At 27.8% G+C, this 27,399-nt stretch overlaps 1 protein-coding gene across 1 annotated transcript in view; it reads left to right on the top strand.

Moving 5' to 3' along the window:
* Nucleotides 1–2,606: 2,606 nt before the first annotated feature.
* Nucleotides 2,607–27,399, top strand: part of LOC107440923 (dual specificity calcium/calmodulin-dependent 3',5'-cyclic nucleotide phosphodiesterase 1A) — a 535,122-nt gene continuing 510,329 nt past the window's right edge. Inside the window, exon 1 of the mRNA XM_043040985.2 lies at nucleotides 2,607–2,682. The gene's annotated coding sequence lies outside the window, so the exon portion shown is untranslated. The remainder of the gene's footprint in view (nucleotides 2,683–27,399) is intronic.

Below are 27,399 nucleotides of genomic sequence, written 5' to 3' on the forward strand. Positions count from 1 at the left end.
GTAAATAAGACAAACTAATCATATTGAAAAATTAAACAAATTTTTAGACATATATTTGCTACCACTTTTTTATTTTACTAGATTTTCTATTAAAGGGCTCTTTCATAAAGTGGTTTGCCTTCATAGTGGTCTGATTGGACTACCCATAAAAAACCACGTGGAGGCTTTGTGCGCATTAGAGGTTATCTCGATTTCAAGCAGGGAAATGTCTTTCCTTTTACTTCCCCGCGTTGAAATGAACTCCGCGCCCGAGGAGGTGGAGCCATGTGCCAACTCCTGGTGAGCGAACTATAATAGGATAAATATTTTCGGAGGTTACGTTCTGTTGTAGGGTAGGAGTATTTTTTTTTTAAATATTTTATAACCGTCGTTGAACAGCTGATCCAATTTTCGGTTTACGACTTCGAATGTTCAATTCCATAGCCTTGTAATTGTGAACAAAATAGAGAAGACAAGGGAACTCCTGTATCAAGTATTAGGGGAAATTTGCCTTCACGGAGGACTTTTTGATGGAACTAACCTGCATTTGCGTTACATGGAGAGGAAGACCAGGGCAAGAGGACTGTAATCCATGATCCGTCAAACCACTGATGATATTTTACGCCAGCATTTTGGTCGGTGCAAGCTGTGAGCGGAATTCGTATCGACCAGCCATCTCAGGGATTCGAACCTGGTTCACCTCATTGGAAGGCCAAAATTCTTTACCCTGAGACACTACGATTCTAATTATCAAAACTTTTTCATTTTATTTTTTAACCATAGTTGAACAGCCTACCCAATTTAGGGTTTACAAATACTAATGTTCAACTCCATAGCCTTGTAATTTTGAACCCAATCCAACGAAGGGGCAAGGGAACTCCTGGATCATGTATTGGGAGAAATTTGCCTTCGTGGAGGACTTTTTTTTTATAGAACTAACCCGCAATTGCGTTACATGGAGAGGAAGACCACGAGCACCTCCTATGGTTAACCTGACGGCAAAGGGACCCATGATCCGTCTACAACTGAGGATATTTCACGTCAGCACTTTTGCTGGTGCAAGCCGGATGCCGATTCGTATCTACTAGCCATCGCTGGGATTCAACCTCGGTTCACCTCATTAAGGCGAACGCTCTATCCCCCCGCAACACTTTATCACGCCAAAACGAGATATAGCTAAAACAAATCGGTGTGATTCGAGTGTGGAATCCGTATCGAAAAGTCATCGCCGGGATTCAAACCTGGACCACCTCATTGGAAGGTGGAGGCTCTATCCCCTGAGCCACCTGGAGGCTATATATATATATATATATATATATATATATATAAAAAAAAAAAAAACACTCTACACAAATTTTTTCATAAAAAGTAAACTAAAAAATATTATTAATTAATAAACAACTTGAAAGCTATTATCTATAATTTTAACTGAAAAGAAACCNCATACATATATACATACATACATATACATATATATATATATATATATAAGGTTTTTAAACAGATAAGGAAGCGTTGGGAATAAGGCTTTTTCAACAAAAAAGTAGCCAAAGTCTCTAAAATTTAAAAGAAAAAATTAAATTTCAAGCAAGTAAAAATTTTACATTAAATCTTATTAAAGTCCAATGTCATTTTTAGTTAGTTCTTTGAATTTTTAGTAAAAAAATTCAGTTTATGCTGATAAATCTCAATGCGAAAACGTTTAAAACAAGCAACCATTTTTGGCTCTAATCAAAGATATTTTAAAGAATAAAACGTAAATAAATAAATGATACAATATTAAAACTAAACTGAGCATAATTTCCGAAGCTGATCATCTATATCTACAACTTTTCCAAAAAAGATATATTTCAGTTAAAAATAATTGACATGTATGCTAAAAATTCTAATTTGTATAGCCTTAAGAATCAACTTTATCGAAAAAGTAATAAAAGGTTAAAAGTAAAATGTATATATAATTGCAATTTGTTTTAAATTGGGCTGATTGAATAGAGTATATTCAATTAAGAAAATTTACAATAATTGAAAGTGATTTCTATTTATTTATCCAAGTTTAAAAATAATAACTGAAAGGGAACTGATTAGGTTAAAGATCAAGATTTACATTTTAATTAAAAAACCACCCCGGATGCAAAACTAATTTAGACAGAAAGACATTAGATTTACAATGAGTAGAAATTTTAAATTGCATTTTATTGGAGAAACAAATAATATCTTATTTTATCGTTCGAATTTTTTCATTTTTTATATTTCAATTTCAGCTTTCACTAATAATCTTCCACGCAAAAAAAAGTTGAAAACAAACTATCATTTCTAACGATAACCAAACTCACTTTAAAAATAAATAAATAACGATATCAAAAACGAAACTGAATATAAACATGCACAATTTTGCAAATGATAATATTTTAGAGTCGGAAATAAATTGCTAAGATGCAAAACATTCTCATTTGTGAAACCATTAAAAGCAACTCCAGCAAAAAATAAAAATGATAGAAAGTCAAACAGAAAATGAATGGAGAAAATAATATTTCGTAAAAAATATTCTTCAGAGACCTGACGGAAGTGCGTCACGGCTACGTCACCAGAGTTGACGGAAGCCATCTCGAGCAGCAGATTGCTAACACGCTTTCTACTGGGGTTTTTCGCTTAAAGTGGACTTTTCACGTGTTTAGGGATTTTTGTCCAGAAACCTCAGATCAGGTAAGAAAAAGGATTATTTTGTTTCTCTTTTGCTCAGGTGTGTCGTTTCTGGTATTAGGATCGCTTTCAAAATATCTTTTTTCCCTGTAATTTTAATGCATTTACTTTGAAAAGGGATAAATGAGTTTTTTAAAAACGGGAATAAAATATAGCTTGTTAAAAATGTCTTATGAATTTTATTTTTATAAAATATATGCAGTTTTAAAACTTTAAAGTGGCATATTTAATTTACATAAATTTGTGTACACGAAAAAATATTAAAAGCTTAGTTTAGGCAGTATAAATATTTTCAAATACAACTGAAAATAAATAAAAACTATTTTTAGTTTTCTTTTTTTAACTTAAAAACATGGTTGGAAAAGTTTATATGCATATGTGAGCTTAATTTATCGCTGTATTGGAAAAGAATAACGTATTTTATTACTGTGTTGGGCTAAATTATTTTTATAAAATGTACGTAGCTTTAACAAGTTATAGTGTCATATTTTATCTGTATAATTTTGTGTACACTAAAAAATGTCAATAGTTTGAGTTAAAAAATAGAGATATTTTCAAATACAACTGAAAATAATTAAAAATTACTTTTAGATTCCTCATTTTTTTTACTCAAAAACATGGTTATTTAATAAATGTGAAAACATTTAAATGCATACGGGAGCTCAATTTGTCACCATATTGGAATAAAATAACGTATTTTATTACTGTGTGTGTAGTCTTAACAAGTTTTAGAGGCATTTTTTTATCTATATAAATTTGTGTACATGAATAAAAGTTTGGTTTAAACATTATATATATTTTTAAGTACAACTAAAAATATTTAAAAATTCTTTTCAGTCTTTTTTTTTAAAGAAAATCATGGTTATTTAATTAATATGTAAATTTTTTAATAAATATGTCAGCTTAATTCCTCACTATATTATAATAAAATTACATATTTATTTGCTGTTCTTAACTAAAAAAAAATATTGAATCTAGAGTATATCTTTTAACGTTTCGTTTCGTTGCATTAATTTTTCTAAAACAGTTTATTACAATTTTAGAAAAATTTAATTTACTGAGTTTGCTTAAAATCATCAAAAACATACGTTTTACGCTTGTGTATAGTTTCAAATTTAATTTTTTGTAGATGTTTTGAACAGTTGGTGAGAAATGTATTTGAATATTGCAATGCTGAATATTCAATAAAGTTTTCCAATCGCACTACCATTTTTGGAACAAAAACGTTCTTTAATATAATTTAAAGTAAAGTGTGATCAGCGTCTTCAAAAAACTTAATAACTGATAGAAATATTACTTAAAAGAACATTCAAAAACTTACCTTTAATTGTTTAAAAATTTATTTCTGTTAGAGAATTTTTACGACAGATTTATGTTCTCAGAATATTAAATTAAAATTCATAGGAGTGAGTTTTCACTTATTATTATAGAAATTTTACTACCAGCTTATTATTATTTTCAGGATTCCGGTCTTTTTAATTTAGAGCCTTAATAAGCCTAAAAAGGACTTAATTGCACTCAAAAAGTAACTGCAAAATATAAAAAAAGCCGCATTTTTTTAAACCAATAATGTCAGAAATTTAAAAGATGTTAAAAAAAAGTGCTAACGCAAAAAACAATAATATACATATTTTTTAGCTAACTGAATATTTATTTTTGTTTTCAACCACTTTAGTTTGAAACTAAACCTTCAAATATAAGTTTTTATATTATTATTATATATTATTATTATCATAAACAAAATATTCGTTTTTTGCTAAGAAATATTATAATTTAACTCTTATATATTCATTTTTTGATAAAAAAGAATGAGTTAGGTTTGCTAAAATTTTTAATAATTATTTCTTTGGTAGTATTGAAGGCGATGCGACTATGTATAGGTTTATTATTTCGCTCTTTATTGCGTATTTAACCTTAAAAGTTTGTATTTTACTATTTAAGTCAACTATATTTTTTCACTCTTACAGTTTTAGACAGAAATTAGGCAATGTTAATCACCAACAATGATCAATTTTATCTCGTCTCGAATTTAAAAATTATCCGTACAGAATATACTTATAATATATTTTTTCATTTTAAATTGCTTTATAATTTTTTCTAAACATTGGAAATGTATATTTTAAAAGAGTAAATGCATAAAAATGTATCCTTTTGGCGAATGATTGAAGAATTTACAATTTATGAATCAATTAAAGTTATGAAGATATTTTTAGTTTCGTTTCAATGTTAGTTTATTAAAATTTTTGAAGCAATGTAAAGTCATATATGATATTTTATAAAGTGTACAACATATTCCTGATAAAAATGAGGAGAAAAAAACATACAAATCTAGATTCTTAAGTCATAAGATCTTCAAATGACTAAAAAGAAAAGTTTATTGAACATTTTGTTTGTATAATACCATATAATATATGGTTATAAGTAATGTCGTATTTTCAGTATTTTTACATAAAATTGTTGTTTTTTATATTTAATTATTGCAATGCTATTACCATTTAATGTTATATTTAATGTTATTACAATTTATTGGTGGATCAATTTTATTCAATAGTGATCATTCCGTGACTAATTATACAGCCCACAAACAAATAATAAATAAATAAATTAAAAGCTAACATCCTGAATAAGTTTTTCTCTAATGATCAGATCATCCAGTACTAGGACTTATTCTCAATAATTAGATAGCCAATCCTAAAAATATTCTAAATAATGAGTGCAGAAGATCATTTAAGTTTCGAAATCAGATTTAAAAAGTACTTTGATTAAACATGCGTATTTTTTGATGGATTTGGATTTTTTACTCTTAAACTATATGGAGAAGACCAATTTTGGAAAATACGGTTTCATACCTGCCAACTAACTAATCAACTTTTTTCAGAGTACCTATCCATGTATGGATATCTGCTCTTTCATCTAAATTGGATAATATGTGGTGGAAGGGAAGGGAGGTGTTGCGTTAACATTAAGTTAAATTTCATACCTGCCAACTCTTCCGGATTTTCCGGAAGATTTTATTTTCATATTTAAAGTGGTAGCAATACTCATGTTATTGCAATTAACTTTTTGAATTATAATGATAATTATAAATGAGTTTGACTACCACTACATATGAATAATTACAATAAATATATAAAAGCATGATAATCCTTGCCCAAGCGAATTTCAACGGGATCAAAATATAAATATATTTTTGAGTCAGATTGTTTTTCGTTAATTGTATTACAACCACTCTGAAAATCCATTCTTGGAAAGAGTGAAAGTTGGCAGGTATGCGGTTTCATCAGTTTCCTCTCAATTTTATTCGTTGTATATTTTACTATCTCAAATAATTCGTATGTTAAATTTTAATTTCTGAAGAACTATTCGACTGATTGTCTTCAAATTGTAATTTTTGTCTTTCGACTCACCGAATAGCAAATTTGTATACCTTAATATTCAAATTTTTTTCCAGCCATTAGTTAATTCAGAGATGACATGGGATAAATATTTTCGAGAAGTAATCTTCGAATGTATGATTCTTGGCTAAGTAAATTCGATTTATAGATTCGATTTTTCTCATCACTACTTCTAAATAATTCAAAGGATTACGTGATACTTCACTCTGTTACAGTTAAACCGCGTTGAGCCTTTTAGAAATTTTGGGAAATTAATCGAAAATCTGCAAATTTTAATTTATAGTTCTCAACCGTTTCTTAAAATATTCGGAGCAGTTTGCGTTTTTGTTAATTAAATGATAAAAAGTTATAAATAATTATAAAAATAATTCGTTGCATGGGATGATCTTTGGATAAGTAAATTTTAGAATTGTGTAAAATTTTTTTGGTTTGCTATATATTTTTGGACAAATGACCAAATTCGCAAAAAAGGAAAATTAGCGTTATGGCGACCAAAACGTTTTACGGCTCTCCTGCCTGAAATATTGGGACAATATATTCTATATACTCACCATATCGAAGATAATATCCCAATATTTCTGCAGAATTATTGGATCAAGAATGGTCAAGATTCCATACAATCAAGAACGGTCAAGAATCTATATAATATTTAATGGTCAAGAATCCATATCAGTCGAAAAACATGCTTGTTTATTCTAGAACATGATGTACAGTGAGCAAAATAAAAAAAAAAGCCCACCCTGAATAACTTTTAATCTAATGATCAGAATTTCACTTTTTAATGACTGAAATGTAATGATTCGAGGGGGGTGACCTCAAATATGCTAATTAATTAGCGCAGACGAACTTTTAAGTTACGAAATCAGACGAAAACTGTACTTTCTCTGAATAAACATACCCTTTTTAAGACGGATTTGGATTTTAGACCCCCAAAATATAGGGACGCATAGTCACAATATGGGAAATATAGTCCCCATAATTTGGTCAGGACAACTGTCCAAGGTTTGAAACCCATAGTGTTAATTTTGCTTTTTGCGCATTCCGTTATATCTCGAGAGCGTTTTAAGCGAATTGAAAATTTCTTTGCTTATAATTATAAAATTCGTTTATCCAAATATATCCATTTAAAAACAATTAATAAATATCCATTATTTTTTATTATTTGCATAATAATAATTTTTATTATTTATAAAATATTATTTATAAAATATTATTTATATAATTTTGAATTGCAAGTTGCACAATTTTTTATATCTCTTTAAAGTATGCAACTTTACACGTCAAAATGCAAAATATGAGGGAAATCGGTTGAATAATTCCTGAGAAATCAAATTTTAATAAATTCCGATTTCGCATAAATTTTGTATTTTGCCATGTAAAATTAGAAACTTTAAAATGATGTAAAAAATTTGTACCCTACTTTCGAATTTTTTTGACTATTCTTTAATAAAATACTAAAAAATAATAAATATTTTTTAAGAAGTATTTTTTGCATGAAATTATCTTTTGATAAACTAATTTTATAATTGCGCGCATAAATGTTTCACTTTTCTTAGTAAATTATTTTTCCATTTGTTTATTTGCTTATTCAATTTGCTTATTAACCTCATTTTAAGTGTTTTTTAAACAGTATTTTGAAGGTTTATTAATGGTTAAAACAAAGTTAAACTATAAAAGTAAAAGAAAATATGGGGAGACAGAAATGAAATCAAATACAAATATTTTTATTTTTTAAATGATTTGGATGCAAAAATCATTAAATTTAATGAATTTGAAAACTTTTTAATTGAATGAATCATTTGAATGAATTTGAAAAGTATTTCTTTATTCATTTAATTTAAAAAGAATAAGAAAGTATTTTTTAAGTTTAACAGACACCGGAAAAAATTTTCATATTTCCTTTTAATATTGATTTCGTCAAACTATGCCTTTAAAACTTTTGAGAACTTACTATCATGAAACAAATAATCCCAAAAAATTGTAAAGGAAAGACTTGTTGAATAATGTAAAAATTTTCATTTTGCTATAAAAATTTTAAAGATGAAAAAACTCAACATATTTCGAGCGTTCAGGACGCTTTTATTTTCATCTTTTCCATATGCAACTTTGCCTTTTCCTTTTCAAATCTAATTTCTCTTCCTAATTCAGTGAGTCTTGAGAATGGGTGCCTGTTCCTGAGCGTTCGAAGCCAGTCCACTTTCTCCCCCTATGTAATTCTTGAAAGTGAATTTTTTAACATCATAAAATTGTCTTATTATCTTCTATTTGTTTTCTTTTCTTTTCTTATAAACACAATATAAACTAAAGAGGTACTTTTGATGATTATAATAAAGTGTTAGCATTAACTTTCGTTATTTTAAGCCATATTATCATCCCCTATTTTGCTTGGAGGAATAAGACTACTTTGGCAATAAATATAGAAACATTCAACTTTGATAAAGAATGCAAAACAGAATCGTTCTTTTTTGATTCGACAAAATTCTGTAAAATCATAAAGCATTAAAAAAGGCATTTGGATTTGCCAGAACAATAGGACAAAAACAATTCATAATTATTAAATATCTCTTTAAACTCCAGGCTTTAAGACTAATGATTATTAGAGTGTAATGATATTGCTTCATCTGACTTGTCTGAAAGTTTCTCAAATACAGAATCATTGTAATTTATTAAGACAGAGCTCTGTTAGAAAACATTGACCTTTAAAAAATATCTAGATTAATCAGAGACAATGTGATGAAAATGATTCATAAATATTAAATATTGGTTGAAACTATAATTACTTTTTGTCATAATAAATAGTCTAATTCCCCAAACAAATACGTATTTTAGAGAACTCAGGGAAAATAATATTATTATTGTTTACCCTTCTTGTTATAACTAATAGTTATTTGTTATATGAAGAAGAATTTAATTTCTCAAGAAAAATTGCTATTTCAGGGAAATCGGGGAAAAAATAAAGCAGTTTTGTTTCATGAGATATAAAACAAAATGATAAAACTGTAAAAGCATGAACGTTAAAAAATATCAAGATTAACAAAAAAGAATTGTTGAAAATCTTTCATAAATATTAAGTATCGTTTTAAACTAAGATTACTTTTTGGTTTGAAAATTAAAATAATTTCCAAAGGCAAATATTTATTTTAGAGAACTCAAGAAAAATAATAATATTATTATTTCCCCTGATTCGGTTAAAAAAATCTAAAGGCTTCTTATATCTAATGGCCATTTATTATACGAAGAAGTATAATTTCTCAAGAAACAAATTTATTTTCTGGGAATCAGCAGAAAGAATAAAGCAGTTTTGCTTCCTCTGATATTAAACAAAATAATAGAATAGTAAAAGCATAAACTTTTAACACTATCTGGATTACCCGAAAGCAAAAAATTGTTGAAAACTCTTCATAAATATTAAATATCGTTTTAAACTAAACGCTTCTTAAGATTAATGACTGTTTCAATGACAAATACATAATTTGACTTTATCATCTTTTTATTAGGACTCAGGTAGAATCATTATTTGGAAGAAAATGTGAATATTTTATGATTTTTAATCGATCGCTAAGTTGATTTCTTGACCTTTATGTGTGTAGAATCACTCATTGAAGAAAGAGGAAACCTTGACTTTTAAAGCCTTAGCTACAAATGATCCATTTTAAAGATCCTTTATCTATTGCAGACGATTTTTCCTTTTTTGCAAAATCAGCTATTTCCAGAGCAGTTCACATTTTCAGTAATAATTCGTCGTTCCCAATGGAATATTTGCTATTCTTTTGAAATCTCTAAGAAATTTCCATGAAACTTCTACAGAAGATATTCTTTAAAACTTTATTAGGTATAATAGTTAATTATGTGTTGAATTTAAGGAAAATTTTCCTAATTAGAATGTGAAATAGAATTTCCTTTTTTTATTTTTTTAAAAATTTTTCCGATTATATATGATATGTTGCCGTTATAGGTATTACATATTTCTTAGCTTTTATAATTTAATTTCACAAATTTAACTGTTTTAATCATTCTTAATCCTATTACAGTTAAACTAACTCAATTATTTAATTTTTATTGCATTTTATTAAAAGCAAATATAAATAATTTTATTCTTTTCTTAACGATCAATGTAACGGCTAACTTTTTAATTCAGTACAAATTTATAACTCATTAATTCAGTGTAGTGACTAATCAAAAACTAAAAACTATTTTTAACTTTATTTTTTTTAAAGTTAGTTTATTTCTGTTACCACAAAACTGTTTCGATTACATGGTTACATTAAATTTTAGCTGCATTTTTGGTAATTCAGCTGTATCCAGTATATTTAAAATTTAATATTAATAATGAGCAGTTGGCTTTATATGTGTCCATATTATCTATAGATAACTCACAAAATTTTGGATTTTTTTTCAAATGCTTCTATAGGTCTGTTAGCAACTATTCATTTACTAAATATTCGAACTTCTTGGCATTGGGATTAGGTGGTTTTCGTATGTCAGATGGCCCCTCTGTCCGGTTGTTAACACGTTGAATGCCACACTAATTTTACATGGCTTGCACGTCTGACCACACGGTAAATAACTACAAACTAAATTTGCAAATATTAGACAGATTTTGCTAGTTTTTAAAATATTTATCATGACATATCTGAAAAAACTGGTGAAATATATAAGCCTGCGAATTGTTTAGAAATAGTGGTGGATAAAAATCTGCTAAATTGAATTTATTAAACCAAGAATCACAATTAATAAACTACCACTTGAAAATATTTATTCGCAGTCCGGAGCAAGTTGGCATCTCTTTGTCTATTAACCCCTTGGGGACGGGTGATTCAGAAAAGCATTTGTACAAAATCAGAATCAAGTTGCAATTAAATAAAAAGCGGTAACTTAAATGTAGTCGTTGCTAATTTGACAGACTTACTTTGCTTTTTCTTTAATTATTGTTAGTTTAATCATATATATAATCAATGTTAGTTCAAAGTATAACTAAATAGTTTTATTTTGAACAAAGTAATGGTGAATTAAATAAATCAAACAATTATAACTCCGCCCACAAATAAACTGCTAATGAATTACTTTGATTACCAGTTTTATCTTTTTATCCTGATTGATACAGTTTCATGCTGTCACGTATTTGTGACAGTCGGCGCGAAAGGGTTAATAAAACTATTTTTGTGTGTTCTATAATGTATTAATTTCTTCAAACCATTTTAGCAACGATAATAATATAAAAAAAATTAAGAATATACTCGAATTATGCGTTTCTAATAATCTTGGCTTCACCGGTGACCTCCATGGCATTCAAAGTGTTAATAAGTGTTACAAAAACATATAAAAGGGATGCCATTGAAAAGACTCTCTTCTTCTCACTAAAATGATGGCTTAATATTTTATTTTGTTGATTTAATCTGTTTTTAAATTTTTAAATGTGGCCATATTTGTTTTGTTAATTTAAAAAAAATACTGCCTAATAAAAGCAGGAAGTTTTTCTTTGATCATAAAAAATAAATAAATTTATGAAATTAAAGAAATTTTTAAAGCTAAGAAATATGTAATGCCTATAAGGGCATTACATATGCGTTTACTTATCCAGTTATAATATTCATATAATTTTCCCCAGTACTCCATTTATATTTATTTATAACATTACTTTATAATACATATTTAAATATTTCTGTGACATATTAAAGGTTTCTCAGATATTTTAAATGTTTNTACGAATTGTTTAGAAATAGTGGTGGATAAAAATCTGCTAAATTGAATTTATTAAACCAAGAATCACAATTAATAAACTACCACTTGAAAATATTTATTCGATTCGTTCCTATAAGGGCATTACATATGCGTTTACTTATCCAGTCATAATATTCATATAATTTTTCCCCAGTACTCCATTTATATTTATTTATAACATTACTATATAATACATATTTAAATATTTATGTCACATATTAAAGTTTTCTCAGATATTTTAAATGTTTTGTATAGCATTTTAGTGCGTTTTAAGAAAAAAATAGCATTTTTAATTGCATAACTAATGTAGTAAATTCTACATAAATTTCTTGAAACTAAAGATAAAAGTGAAATCTATCATTACAATCTATCATTACAGAGATTGTTACAGTGGTAAATGAGAGAAACATTCTATTTCCCCCCTCCCCCATTACACTGTTTTCAGAAAGCTCACGACTTTTATGAAACTTTTTTTTTCACTTTTTTTTTGTTGGTAAATATCAGGACAATTAATTTTTCTAAATTTTTCGTAATTACTTTTCATTGAATTTTAAATACAATTTCATAATTTAAATTTTATTCCTAAACTTAAAAATTAATGAAATTCAAAATGTAAGTTTCTTTTAAGCACTTTTCTATTTTAAAATAAATAATTGTAAAATTAGCAAAAATTAGTAACATTTTAATTTGTTTTAAAAAACTATCAACGTTTGCAAGATTATCTAAAGAATTAAATTCATTTAAAAAAATTAGATTAAACGTTAGTTTCGCAGCTAATATAATATTTGCTTTTATCTCACATTAACTTGAAATTGTTAAATAAAGCATGTTTAATTTTCTTAAAGTAATTTTTATGTACTATTGAAGTCGATTTTAAACTAAAATATTTTTTCACCAATGGAAGAATTTTACAATCATAAAAATTTATCTTTCTGTTTTTTTTAAACAAGCATGTTATTATGTTGTTCTATTAATTGCTGAAATTTAATTAAAAAACAATTATGATAATTAAACTTAAAAACTATGAATAATTTGAAAAACGAATAAGTATACAATAGTTAATGATGCGAAAATAATTATAGTTTGTAATTAAATTGCTATTTGTTACTATTAATTTCGAACTAAACTAATAATTTTTTTAATTTTATAATGAAAATGTTTTCTTTGTGAATGATACTCTAGCTTTATTTTATTTTATAAAAGTTTATCAGATATACGATTTTAATATTCGAAAACAATGAGTAGGTAAATAAATATATAATTAATTACGTGTATACTCATTTCGTATAAAAAAAGTGTACACACAATACTTCTTGTTATATTTACAGAGAAAGTTCGTTTTTTGATTTTAAGGATATTTTGTACAACTTGACTTTTAATAAAGCATTAGAAAACTGGTATTGGTGTAATTATCAACAAATAAAATATAATCAGCAAATGTAATTAAATAATTTAAATTACATTTTAGTAAAATGTTTGAATTGAAATTTTTTAATAATATTTTACAGAGCTCATACGTTCTTAAGATAATCGATAAATGGTAACGAAATGAAGAAAAAAAATATTTTTACATGCTCGCATTCAACACAATACTTAATCCAAATAAATGTATATAATCGCTGTATCTTCAGTACCTAAATTTTAATTTTAAAGTTAAAGGTAAAAATATACATTTTAAAATTCGAAACTTCCTTCCAGAATACTGATATAATTTCCTTAAAAATATTTTTAAGGGTGCTCAATATTTTTAAGGAACGTTATTAATAAATTTTTCCTTTAACTGCGTAACTTAGACGATTTGTTTCCAAAATATTTTGGAATGCAAGATTGCACCTATCATCTTTATAATATTTTGTTTACATTATTTTTGAATGATAAATACAGTTTTTTTGAATAACCTTATGCGTAACGAATGCGAATAATTAAAAAACATGATTCTTAATTGCATTACAGCGTTTATCAAAAAGTTATAAGTTAATTTGATTCATAGAAAATCTTATTTATATGTAAATTTTGTTAAGATTTCTAATTGAATTCCAACGTAATCGTTTCAACAACTTGCTTTACTGTGGTACTGGACTTATAGCACCGATTTTATAAATAGTTTCGTAAACATTTTTCGATGAATATAATATAAAAAAGTAAACAAAAATGAAAAAAAAATAAGTTTAAAGAAGAACATGCGAATTCATTTTAAGAAAAACTAATTAAATGAAAGAAACAACAACTGAAATCATAATTGTCAGCATCGTTGTCGATGGGAGCCGAGCGTAGAAATCGCATGACCAGTCAGCGCCGAGATTCGAACCCGGGTCGCATTAACGGGATACGACTGGTCTATCCCTTGAACCATGTCAGCTCTGGTGTTTGGTTATGAAGAAAAGTCCTAAACAGTCTTTAATTTAAAATTCTTACTTATTGAAATCATATTTAAGAGTAAAAACGTTTAAATCTGCATACTTATAATTTTGATAATATTTTATCACTTATAAATGATTTATATCTATGGAATATTTTCATGAATGTGAATACAGAAGACTTTTTATGTCAGAGTATTTGTGCTGATTTTTTTTTTGAAGGTAATGCTAGGAAATATTTTATGACTGATTCCCGAAATACTTATAAATCATTGTACTAAATTAAAAGAATAATTTAGACAACGAATACTACTTGAATTATCGAATAAATTTCGTGACATCGAACTTATTTATAGTAGTTTAATATAAGTCAATGTAATATGTTACAATGACTTTTTTGAACTNTATAAAAAAGTAAACAAAAATGAAAAAAATAAGTTTTATGAAGAACATGCAAATTCATTTTAAGAAAAACTAATTAAATGAAAGAAACAACAACTGAAATCATAATTGTCAGCATCGTTGTCGATGGGAGCCGAGCGTAGAAATCGCATGACCAGTCAGCGCCGAGATTCGAACCCGGGTCGCATTAACGGGATACGACTGGTCTATCCCTTGAACCATGTCAGCTCTGGTGTTTGGTTATGAAGAAAAGTCCTAAACAGTCTTTAATTTAAAATTCTTACTTATTGAAATCATATTTAAGAGTAAAAACGTTTAAATCTGCATACTTATAATTTAGATAATATTTTATCATTTATAAATGATTTATATCTATGGAATATTTTCATGAATGTGAATACAGAAGATTTTTTATGTCAGAGTATTTGTGCTGATTTTTTTTTTGAAGGTAATGCTAGGAAATATTTTATGACTGATTCCCGAAATACTTATAAATCATTGCACTAAATTAAAGGAATAATTTAGACAACGAATACTACACAAATTATCGAATAAATTTCGTGACATCGAACTTATTTATAGTAGTTTAATATAAGTCTATGTAATATGTTACAATGACTTTTTTGAACTATATTCCCTTAATAAATTTCATTTAAATCTGCATACTTATAATTTAGATAATATTTTATCATTTATAAATGATTTATATCTATGGAATATTTTCATGAATGTGAATACAGAAGACTTTTTATGTCAGAGTATTTGCGCTGATTTTTTTTGAAGGTAATGCTAGGAAATATTTTATGACAGATTCCCGAAATACTTATAAATCATTGTACTAAATTAAAAGAATAATTTAGACAACGAATACTACACGAATTATGGAATAAATTTCGTGACATCGAACTTATTTATAGTAGTTTAATATAAGTCTATGTAATATGTTACAATGACTTTTTTGAACTATATTCCTTTAATAAATTTCGTTTAAATCTGCATACTTATAATTTAGATAATATTTTATCATTTATAAATGATTTATATCTATGGAATATTTTCATGAATGTGAATACAGAAGACTTTTTATGTCAGAGTATTTGTGCTGATTTTTTTTGAAGGTAATGCTAAGAAATATTTTATGACTGATTCCCGAAATACTTATAAATCATTGTACTAAATTAAAAGAATAATTTAGACAACGAATACTACTTGAGTTATCGAATAAATTTCGTGACATCGAACTTATTTATAGTAGTTTAATATAAGTCCATGTAATATGTTACAATGACTTTTTTGAACTATATTCCTTTATTAAATTTCTCCATTAAGGATAATTAAGGTTTTTTTCGTATGATCCACCGATGAAATATTGATCATAAAATGTGACCTTTATGATGTTACTTGCGACTTCTTAACGCTATGAAAAGGTTTTAGGAGACAGAAAAACGAGAAGCTAATGTATTTTTGACCACCGACACAATAAAGTCGATATTTTATTCATAAATATGCCAACAAGCACTTAATGTAAGATTTAAAGTTTTTAGTAACTATTTCATTTCAGAAGCAATTTCGTCTTGTTCCATTACTTTGATTATTTTTATGTTTTGGTTAATGGACTAAGGTAATGGTTTGAAAATAAAACTACACCGCATACTTTTTATAATTAAACATAATTGAGCATTCTCATGAAACAAGGAATACAGGCAACACAACATGATATTAGAAGCTCAATAATGGTGTATTAAAAACTCAATAATGGTGTATATTCTTTTTTCTATTATTGATGATGAAAAGTAGTTCGAGAATATTTTTTGTTTTTAAATTTAGATCCCTGAAATAACACACTAGTGGCCATTTTTTGTTTAAAATAAGGTGTCTCTTTACTCTTATATGTTTGTGCATAAACGGGTGTGTGTTCGTAGATACACAATCAAAATAAAAGTAGAGAATTCAAGATGAGATCAAAAGAAAATTTTAAAAATGCAGATGGGGTAGAATAACAAGATAAAAAAAATTAAAAACAATAAAAGAAATTTGTCTGCTGATCATCAAACAACACGCTGACAGACGTTTTATCTGAATTCCATCTTTATAAAGCTAAAATAATATGGGACATGTGCTGAAAATTTTCCCTGAAAAGGGAAGAGTAAATAAATTAAAATAAATAATACTAAAAAACAAAAATAAATTATACTCAAACATAAATTTTAATAATTCAAATGGTGATAGAAATGCATGAAACAGAAAAAAATATAGAACTATTTTTGTGTTAAAATGTTTTTGGCTTTTTGATTTTCTTTTTCTTTAACACACACGTATGTTCACATATACTTGTGTGCGTTAAACTATTAATAATGAAAAGATAAAAATTCTCAGACAAATACAAAACATAAACTTGAGCAAATTACAAAGCAATAGAAATAAATTATAAAATTTTTCGAGAAATTATTATCATTATTTACAGAAAAAAAAAATATCCGGAATGAAAGATTGAAAAAGATACGTCAAAACAAAATTTTTCTTTAATACGTTCTAACAAATGTTTCATTTTTCTTTCATCATTTTTTATAATTAATTATCATTTTTTATAACTTTTTATTATATTAGTATCAGTTTTTGCCACTTTTTATTATTCTATACTATGGCTTTATAAGTCGCCTACGTTTTTAGAAATTATATTTCCTGAGAATTTTCCAATTTTTATAATTATATTTCGTCATATATTTCGGATTCAATATACTAAGCAGCTCTAGCGCCGATTATTAAAACTAAGTATCCTTAACTAATTATCTCAAAAATATTAATTCTACACTCGTAAATGAAAACTTATATATTTCGTGGTGTTCCAATTTGAAATGAATTAATTGTAGCATATCAGTTGATCCCTACTATCTTGTAAACACCTATTAATTATTTACATTTTCAGCTAATGTAAATAAATAATTAGAATGTTTATTCTGAATCTTTCACAATCAAACTAAAATAAAGGGTTAAAAATAAAGACCGTACACACAGATTCCAACGTCCTCCGCTTCGTAAAAAAGCATTTGCTAAAGGCACTGAAATTTAAATTCTTTTTAGTTCAGTATTTTTCATTTTAACAAATTTTTCCATCACTGCTACCATCTTTCCACCCTCCCCGTACGGCTCCCGCGATTTGAGCGGGGTATCTGTTTCGTCCCCCACTACGGGTCACGTGAAGATCACGGGCGAAGACATTTTTCCCCTGATTTCAATACGGATCTCGCCATTTCCCCGTGTACTACCATCATCTGATGCTTATTTTCGCTACTAGGTGGCACTGGAGGGTTCGAGAATTTCGCAAATTACATAGAAAAATTCGTTGAAGGAAGATAGTAACGCCTACTTTTTAATATAGTAATCAGTAGATTGATGCTTTAACGTTGCATTTCATATCATACTTATAATTTTTGATATTTAGTGGTGAAAAAATTACTTAAAATGAAAAATACTGAATTAAAAGTAACTTAAAATTCATGACCGGAAAGTATAAAAACTGAGCCGAACGTTGAGGGTTAACTCAGGGTGACACGTATAAAGAGAAGGCGTAATCCTCCTAATTCGACAAGTTTTACTCTTTAATTTGCTACCAATTAATTAAAACTTCCGCAGAAAACGGAACAGTTGGCATCCTTGCCTTGCGTACATTCCAATTTAAATTATATATTCCAGTTTATATTTAAGTAAAGAATAGTGGTTAATCATCATCATAATTATCATCAATATATATCTGGGTGCCTTTTTCCCATTCGTCTTGAATTGTGATCTTTAGGGTGGTTCTTTCAGGTAACTGGAATGCAATTGGAGTAAAAGGAATTTAAATAAATAGTGGTTAATACTCATATGTGTTGGTTATCTTAGCATCAGCCCCGCTAGGGGCTCCAACTAATTCATCTGAGTAATAGTGGTTAATGAAAATGGGAGATAACTTAGAAGCTAATTGTCTTACATTTCTAGTGGTTTGTAATATTTTTGGAATTAGAGTTATGCGACAGGGCAGGGTCTCATGCTACTTAGAGCCTGACCATAATTTTTTTCAAAAATATATGTAAAATTTCGAGTCTCGTATGAAATACTACTTTATTGCAGTGATCTCATGGTGATGCTTTTAAAAAGTGGTCGTTATTATCCTTATCCTGCATGTTTTACTATTTAATTCACTATTTTCTATTTAATTAATTAACTAAGCGGTATATAATCAGATATACCACCTAGTTTCGTCGGATACTTTCGTTACAAGATTGAATATGTATGCACATGCTGTTTTACGTCATGCTACGTCTCTATATGTTAAAATAATACCATTGAGTTAAAAGGTAAATACCCTACCACTTTCTTTTATTAACCCTTTCGGGCCGACTGTCACAAATATGTGCCACCATAAAACTGTATCAATCAGGGTAAAAAGATAAAACTGGTAATCAAAGTAATTCTTTACCCGTTTATTTGTGGGCGGAGTTATAATTGTTTGATTTATTTAATTCACCATTACTTTGTTCAAAATAAAACTATTTAGTTATACTTTGAATTAACATTGATTATATATATGATTAAACTAACAATAATTAAAGTAAAAGCAAAGTAAGTCTGTCAAATTAGCAACNAAATAAAAAAGTGGTAGCAAATATATGTCTAAAAATTTGTTTAATTTTTGAATATGATTAGTTTGTCTTATTTACTTGTCTACCACTACACATTCAATTCTCAAATATATATGACAAATTCCTCTCTGTCACTTTTAAAATAGAATTTGGTTTCATGAGCTCAAACTGTTCCCTTTTTAAACAGTCTGCTCAGACTACTTAAAAGAAACCGTGTGGAGGCTTTCTGATGTAGAAGGTGATGGCCAAACACAAACAGTGAATTCTTTTTCAGTCACTTACTTCGCTTTATCATCAGCTATTATACGTTTCGTTATTCTAGCTAATTTATATTTAAAAACTTTTTCCCAGCGAAATATCTCAAAAAGAACAAACTATTCAATAAAAAGAGAGAAATATTAGTAAGTTTATGAAATAAAATGCACATGAAGATTGCGAAATAAATACTTCTGTCATACGATCGTAAAAATAGCAGCCTTGTTCACATCCTTCTCCCCAAAATAGCGAAATAGTATCATCCGATACCACGTGATGAAGGCGAAGCCAAGTGCTAACTCCTGGTGAACGAACTATACACCTAATATCTGCTAAGTTTGAACATTAATCCTGTATGACTCGTTTTCACTATAGCATTTTAGTCATCATTTCAATTTTAACCGTTTGCATGCTAATGTTCCTCCTTAAGTTTGGCTTATTTATTTATAGTTACAAATACATAAGTATGCTTCCATGCTCAATGTAAACAGCTTTTAAATCCTTGTCAAGTACAGGAACAAATGGCGCTACTTAGAGGACTAGACAAAGATAAACCCAGTGTTACGGAGGAATTAAAGTTTGCTATCTTCATGCTTTTGAGTGTCTGGCGGAAAAGGCGATGCCCTTCGGTCAAAAAGCTTTCAGGTCATTGTTCCCACTGTCTTTTGAAAATTATAATTAAAGGCAAGAATAAACAGATGGATCTTGACCGTTTAATTACAAAGAGAAAAAGTGAGATATATCTAGATGTTTTAAGGAAGAAATTAATACTTAATTTTTAGGAAATATATTGGTGCAAAACGAAAATTAGGAATAATTTTGTAATTCACAAACAAAAGATAAATTTAAGCATTTTTCATTAGTCTTGAAAAGTCTCAGCTATCACTTATTTAATTTTTCCAGTTCATGACCCTCTAATAGCAAGAAGAGGATAACTGATTACGAATAAATCTTTAACTTAAACAAAATATATATTGGTGCAAAAAGTAACACCGGAAAAATTTCGTAATTCACAAATGAAAGATAAATTTAAGCATTTTTCAGCAGTCTTGAAAAATCTTAGCTACCACTTATTTATTTTTTCCAGGTCAAGGGAACCCTCTAACTGCAGAAAGAGGATAATTAATCATTCAATACATTTGTGACCTCCACTACATATTAGTTTACCAATGAAATATATATTTTAATAAATAATTCTTTCCTACGGGACTTCAAAATTTTAAAGTGGTAGCATAAGAAAGTCTTTCTTTCTTTAACGAAAGTTTACTACAACAGTTAAAAAAACTTTCTTTACGGTCCTAGGGAATCCTGTTCGTTCGTTCGTTGTTTTAGAACTGGGCATCTGAGGCCTAAATGGCCCTTATCCCATTCATCATGAAATATCCCAAAGGGACATACATCAGAAAGTTGTATTGGTGGTTCGGAAACGAACCTGAAATGCGATAAAATAATTAAAGGCATCATGAAAGATGTAGCAGAGGCTTAATGCTAGGGAATCCTGGTCAAGGGCCGATGTCTCCATATGCTTTTTAAAAAAAAATAAAACTGGTAACTTCATTCAAGTTATTTATTTGTAACTTCAAGTAATTTCATTTTTAAGTTTAGCTTAAAAAAATCGAGCCCATCTTGTTCGCCTAAATTTATTATAAAACAATTTAGATGAATACATTCATATTCATCGAAATTTAAATGATATATTCCTGTTCACCTAAATTTATTATAAATGAATTTTATTGAATATAAATGCAATTAGATCTGAATTTAGGTCATCGAAATATTCTAGTGAGCAACAAAATGTTCTTAAACAAGATATTCTATTTTTTCTAAGTTGCCTTAAATAAGTCAAATGAATTTTTTCAAGTCAATAATTTAATAATAAATAATACATTTTGTTTAAACTTAAAAAAAAAAAAAGGAAATTGAGAAAAAAATTTACTAGACTATGGAACTACACTTTTATTGATAGTTATTTCACTTCTATTTTAAGTGTTTGGATAAAACCAGGTGATTTGTCTGATAGTTCTGCTAGCGTTCGGATATAACTATTCCAGTTACAGCTTGTTTTTAAAAGAGTGAATTATTCGTGAAACTCTTATACTAGTAGTTTTATAGAGATGTCAACTGCTCTGGACTCGACAAAATACTTTAGACTTTAGACAGACTATAAACAGAGCAGATTTTCGGTTAATTTAGCGAACTTTTTACAAGGCTCAACTCAGCTGATTAGAAACAAAGTGGCGTTACTTAGAAGTAGTGGTGAATAAAAGTTACATAAATCGAATTTACTATACCAAGAATCATACATTAACTCCTTGGAGACGGGTGATTCAGAAAAGCATTCGTACAAAATCAGAATCAAGTTGTAATTAAATAAAAAATGGTAACTTAAATGTAGTCGTTGCTAATTTGACAGACTTACCTTGCTTTTACTTTAATTATTGTTGGTTTAATCATATATATAATCAATGTTAATTCTAAGTATAACTAAATAGTTTTATTTTGAACAAAGTAATGGTGAATTAAATAAATCAAACAAATATAACTCCTCCCATAAATAAACTGCTAAAGAATTACTTTGATTACCAGTTTTATCTTTTTGCCCTGATTGATGCGGTTTTATGCTGGCACGTATTTGTGACAGTCGGCGCGAAAGGGTTAAGCGTATAGTTCTTTGTTTTGTAAATATGTTTTAAAGTTATTTTCTACAGCACTACTTGTAAATTATTCAAACGTTCATAACCAAAGAATCATACATAAAAATATAAACTTAGCTACTTCTATAGGAAAATTTATAAAAAAGCATAGAAAGTTGTCAGTGTCCTGTATATTAGATAAATTTTATAGCTATCCCAATGTTGCTAAATTCAAAATGTTTTTACCTCAATGTATTTAATTTCATGATGCATGGGATAGGGCCCGCTGCGTGGCCCAGGTGACCAGTTTTTCTAAATAAAGCAAGCAAGCAAGTATATTAGATAAATAGCAGTGTTTGTTTAATGAGGAATTATTGTAAAAAAATTCATTTTAATTAGCACTTTATTTTTAAAATTACAGACCACCGGTCTTACTACTAGATATGCATTCTAAACCAATCAAAATAAATGTGTTTTGGTAGTTAAGAATAAGTTGTTTAACTTTTGAAAAAATGAATATAAGGTATTTTAATCTATATATATATCACAAAAAGTAATTACTAGTCCTATTTATTACAGTTATCTAAAAATATGTTTAGTTACTATACAATAACTTAAATATGTATTAAGAATTAAAGTAAAAATCAATCGTAATTTTGCTTTCTAAAAGTGGTATTTATTATTAAAAACTACTATTTTCTAATAAAATAAACTTCTACAAATAAAATAAACTTCTTCTAATGAAATAATTCTAAAATACTATTTACTAATAAAATAATTTTTAAAACTACTATTCATAGATAAAATATGATACTCTCTTAAGTGAAACAAAATTTCGTTGAACTACAACTTATTAACTTTACGAAACCTTTTATAGTTGTTTATAAATATATAACTCATTTTAAATAATTTGCAAATAATTCTTAAATTTCAAAGCAAAATTCTTATTTGTTATAAAAATTATAACAAGCTAGGTTTTTGAAAGGTTTACTGTTAACTATTAAAAAACTACTGTTTACTAATAAAATAAACTTCTAGTAATAAAATAATTCTAAAGTACTATTTACTAATAAAATAATTTCTGAAACTACTATTTATTAATAAAATATTGCATTCTTTTAAGTGAGACAAAATTTCGCTGCAACTTATTTACTTTACAACTTATTTAAAAAAATGTGTACTACAACTTATTTACTTTACGAAATCTTTTATAGTTTTTTAAAAATATATAATCCATTTGACAATTAATTGCAAATAATTCTAAAATTTTAAAAGCAAATTCTTATCTGTTTTAAAAATCATAACAAGCTAGGATTTAAAGAAGATTTTCCTAAAGCCCATACTAGTTCATGAAACCTGTGTGATGTCCTAGTGTCGTGATAAGTAAGAATATCGATGATGATGATTTAATGAATACTGTCGTCTGAACTACCCATAATTCAACTGTCACTGGCGCTATTAGTAGCCATCTTATGACCCAGATATCTTTTACTCTCCTATTCTTCTTAATATACCAATTTATTTTATTCCATGCCCTTACGCCTTGGCGAAAATTTAATTTAGAATAGGTGGAAAATAAATGATGTGTTATGGGACCATTAATCTAAGATATATCGGATAACTTATGATAAAGTGTTGCAAAAATAGAAAATGCAGGTTGCTGGAAAATTATATAAAAATATTGCTACTCATTTGGAAGTGTAAATATAAATTTATTACTCGGGAAAATAGTCATCAAAAACGAAATTAATTTAACGCATTAAAGGTTGAAGTTCCCGGGAACATAACATGAAGCAAAGTTAAGACTGGTTACTCAAAAATTTTATTTATTGAAATTTATTCTGGAGATAAAAGTACATCGCATTCACAAAAACATATTTACCCTTTCCGAAGCAGCAAACTTTGATTGGAAACTTAACTTTAGATAGACAGTACATCAGAAACTACGAAATTATCAGAAAAGATATTGTATATATATATGAGCAATTCTACAAATAAACGCCAATTAGGCTGCCAAAAAAAATTTTTTTTTTTGGGGGGGGGCACACTATTTCAACATGATTTTTCTTCCTTTTTAAACCCTAGAAAGGCAAGAAGAAATCGTGAACATGAAATTTTTTCTTTGTGACATACTTTAAATGCGACATACTCTTTCTGACATACTCAGATAAATCTGAGCGATTTATTTAGATTAAAACGATTTTTACATAAATATAATATTATTATAATGTCTCTCTAAAATGTATTTATAGAGATTTCATACTATAAGATTATATTTTAGTATAAAAATTGGCGTTTATTTGTAGAATTGCTCGTATGAGCAATTCTGCAAATAAACGCAAATTAGGCGGCCAAACAAAAATTAATTTTTTAGGGGGGGAGGCACGATATTTCTACATGAAATTTTTTCTTTTTTGCACCCTAAAAAAGCAAGAAAAAATATTAAGCATGAAATTTTTTCTTTGTGACATACTTTAAATGTGACTTACTCTTTCTGACATACTCAGATAAATCTGAGCCTTTTATTTAGATAAAACGATTTTTACATAAATATAATATTATTATAATGTCTCTCTAAAATGTATTTATAGAGATTTCATACTTTAAGATTATATTTTAGTATAAAAATTGGCGTTTATTTGTAGAATTGCTCATATGAGCAATTCTACAAATAAACGCAAATTAGGCGACCAAGCAAAAATAAATTTTTTAGGGGGGGGGGCAAGCTATTTCTACATGAAATTTCTTCTTTTTTACACCCTAAAAAAGCAAGAAAAAATATTGAGCATGAAATTTTTTATTTGCGACATACTTCAAATGACAAAATACCAAATTTAAAATTTTCCCAATTTTTTCAATTTACGAACTTTGATTAATTTTTTTTATTTTTGTTTTTTATACTAAAATATAATCTTATAGTATGAAATCTCTATAAATACATTTTAGAGAGACATTATAATAATATTATATTTATGTGAAAATGTTTCATCTGAATAAATGGCTCCGATTTATCTGAGTATGTCAGAAAGAGTATGTCACATTTAATGTATGTCACAAAGAAAAAATTTCATGTTCACGATTTTTTCTTGCATTTTTAGGCTGTAAAAAAGAAGAAAATTCATGTAGAAATAGTGTGCCACCCACCAAAATTTTTTAAATTTTATTTGGCCTCCTAATTGGCGTTTATTTGTGGAATTGCTAATATATGTATTAACTTATAACCGTCGTTAAACAGCCGGCCCACTTTTCTGGGTTTACGGCTACTAATGTAAGTAGTCTTGTAACTTCGAACCCAATCCAGAAGACAAGGGAACTCCTGTATCAAGTATTGGGAAAATTTTGCTTTCGCGGAGGTTTTTTTAATGGAACTAAACCGTCTACTATTGAGGATATTTCACATCAGCATTGTAGTCGGTGCAAAGCGGATGCGGATTTATAAGTCCGTGTGTCGCAAATGCGCAGGCATCATCTTCTCCAACTTACACCTCCCAATTAAGTAAACTCTACTATATTTATAATAATAACTTTTTATTTTATATTATAACCGTTGTTGAACAGTCGACCCGATTCTGAGAGTACGACTATCAATATTCAGCTCCTTGGGATTGTAACTTCAATCCTCACCCAGACGACAAGCGAACTCCTGAATCAAGCATTGGGATAAATTAACCATCTCGGTGAACTTTTTTATGGTACTAACAAGCATTTGTAAAGAAAATTCACGAAAACCTCCCACGGTTAGTCTCACGGCAAGGGTATTCTAACCCATGATCCATATACCACTGAGGATATTTTACGTCAGAACTACGGTCGATGCGAACCAGGAGCAGGATTCGTATCAACCAGCTACCGCTGGGATTCGCACCTGGGTCACCTCATTGGTAGGCGAACGCACTGTCCCCTGAGCCACTGCGGCTCATGATAATAACTTATGAAATTTTGAATTTTTAGCTTAAGGATTCTTTAAGATTTTGTACTTTTAAGTATGTGTTCGTTGTGACAAATACATTATGAACCTTCTAAAAGTAAAAAAATAAAATATTAGGGGGACTGGAAACTAATGTCGTTTCGGTGTATTGGATACTTTTTATCAAGTTTTTACTTTTAATCAATAATGTATTCACCCTCGTAAGCAACAGCCTTTCAATACTGAATCAAAAATGAGTAAAAAAAATGATTTTGTTTTTAAGACTAACGAATATTTAATACACCGAAACGACATTTATTTCCGGGCCCCCTAATATTTTTATCACTCTTTCTGACAAAAAGTGCTACAGTCTCTTAACTATGGGCTTAAAACCTATTTTTAATATTATAATATTGCCAAAATTAAGAATTGCTTCTTTTTTGGCAAAGATGGTAAAAATTATACAATAACATCTTTGATTACATAATCAATATACAACTGTGCTTGATTAGAGAAAAGCAAATGATAGATTCTTAGTGCAAGTAAATGTGCGAACATTTTTTTCTGCTTTCCAAACTTTTTCAAAAGAAAACACCGAGTAACAATTTCTTCTAGTTATTGCATTAGTTTTTACTGTTATCACACTTTCGCTGCTAACTCTTTGGTTTATGACCAATACGTGATCTTTTCTTCTTTTGTCGGCTTTCCAGGACGTCTCACGGCCTATGAAAATCATGACTAAATGGATACGCGTTTTACGTATTCTACTTTTTATTATTTTTCTGCGCAGTGCATATTTTTATAAGTAAATCGATTACGCTCCATAATTTTGTAATAATTATATTTTATTTGCCTCATCATTATGAGTGTTGTTAAAATGTACCACTAGATGGCATTATCTTATTACGTAAAGCGCTACCCTTTGATTATGCATTATAACTTCACTTATGACTATTTTGAAATAGAAGATTCAAGATTTAATAGAATTAGAGGCTTACGTTAGTTTGAGTAAAATATGGAAAGATGTTAATAAAGATGATTATAAGATACCAGATTTACAAGAATCAATAAAAGATTCCAGATTTACGAGAATTGGAGGTTTGCGTTAGATTGAGTAAAATAAGGAAAGATGTTAATAAAGATGCGTTTTACGTATTTTATTTTTAAAAATTTTGTGCGCAGTGCATATTTTTATATCTAAATCAATTATGCTCTATGATTTTATAATTAATATTTTTTATTTGCCTTACCATTGGGAGTAGTGTTAAAACGTACCACTAGATGGCGTAATCTTATTAGGTAAAGCTTTACTCTTTGATTATACATAATAACTTCATTCATGACTATTTTGAAATAGACGATTCAAGATTTATTAGAAATTTGAGGGTTACGTTATTCTGAGTAAAATATGGGAAGATGTTAATAAAG

Source organism: Parasteatoda tepidariorum, chromosome X2, assembly GCF_043381705.1.
Source record: "Parasteatoda tepidariorum isolate YZ-2023 chromosome X2, CAS_Ptep_4.0, whole genome shotgun sequence".
NCBI classification, from domain to species: domain Eukaryota; kingdom Metazoa; phylum Arthropoda; class Arachnida; order Araneae; family Theridiidae; genus Parasteatoda; species Parasteatoda tepidariorum.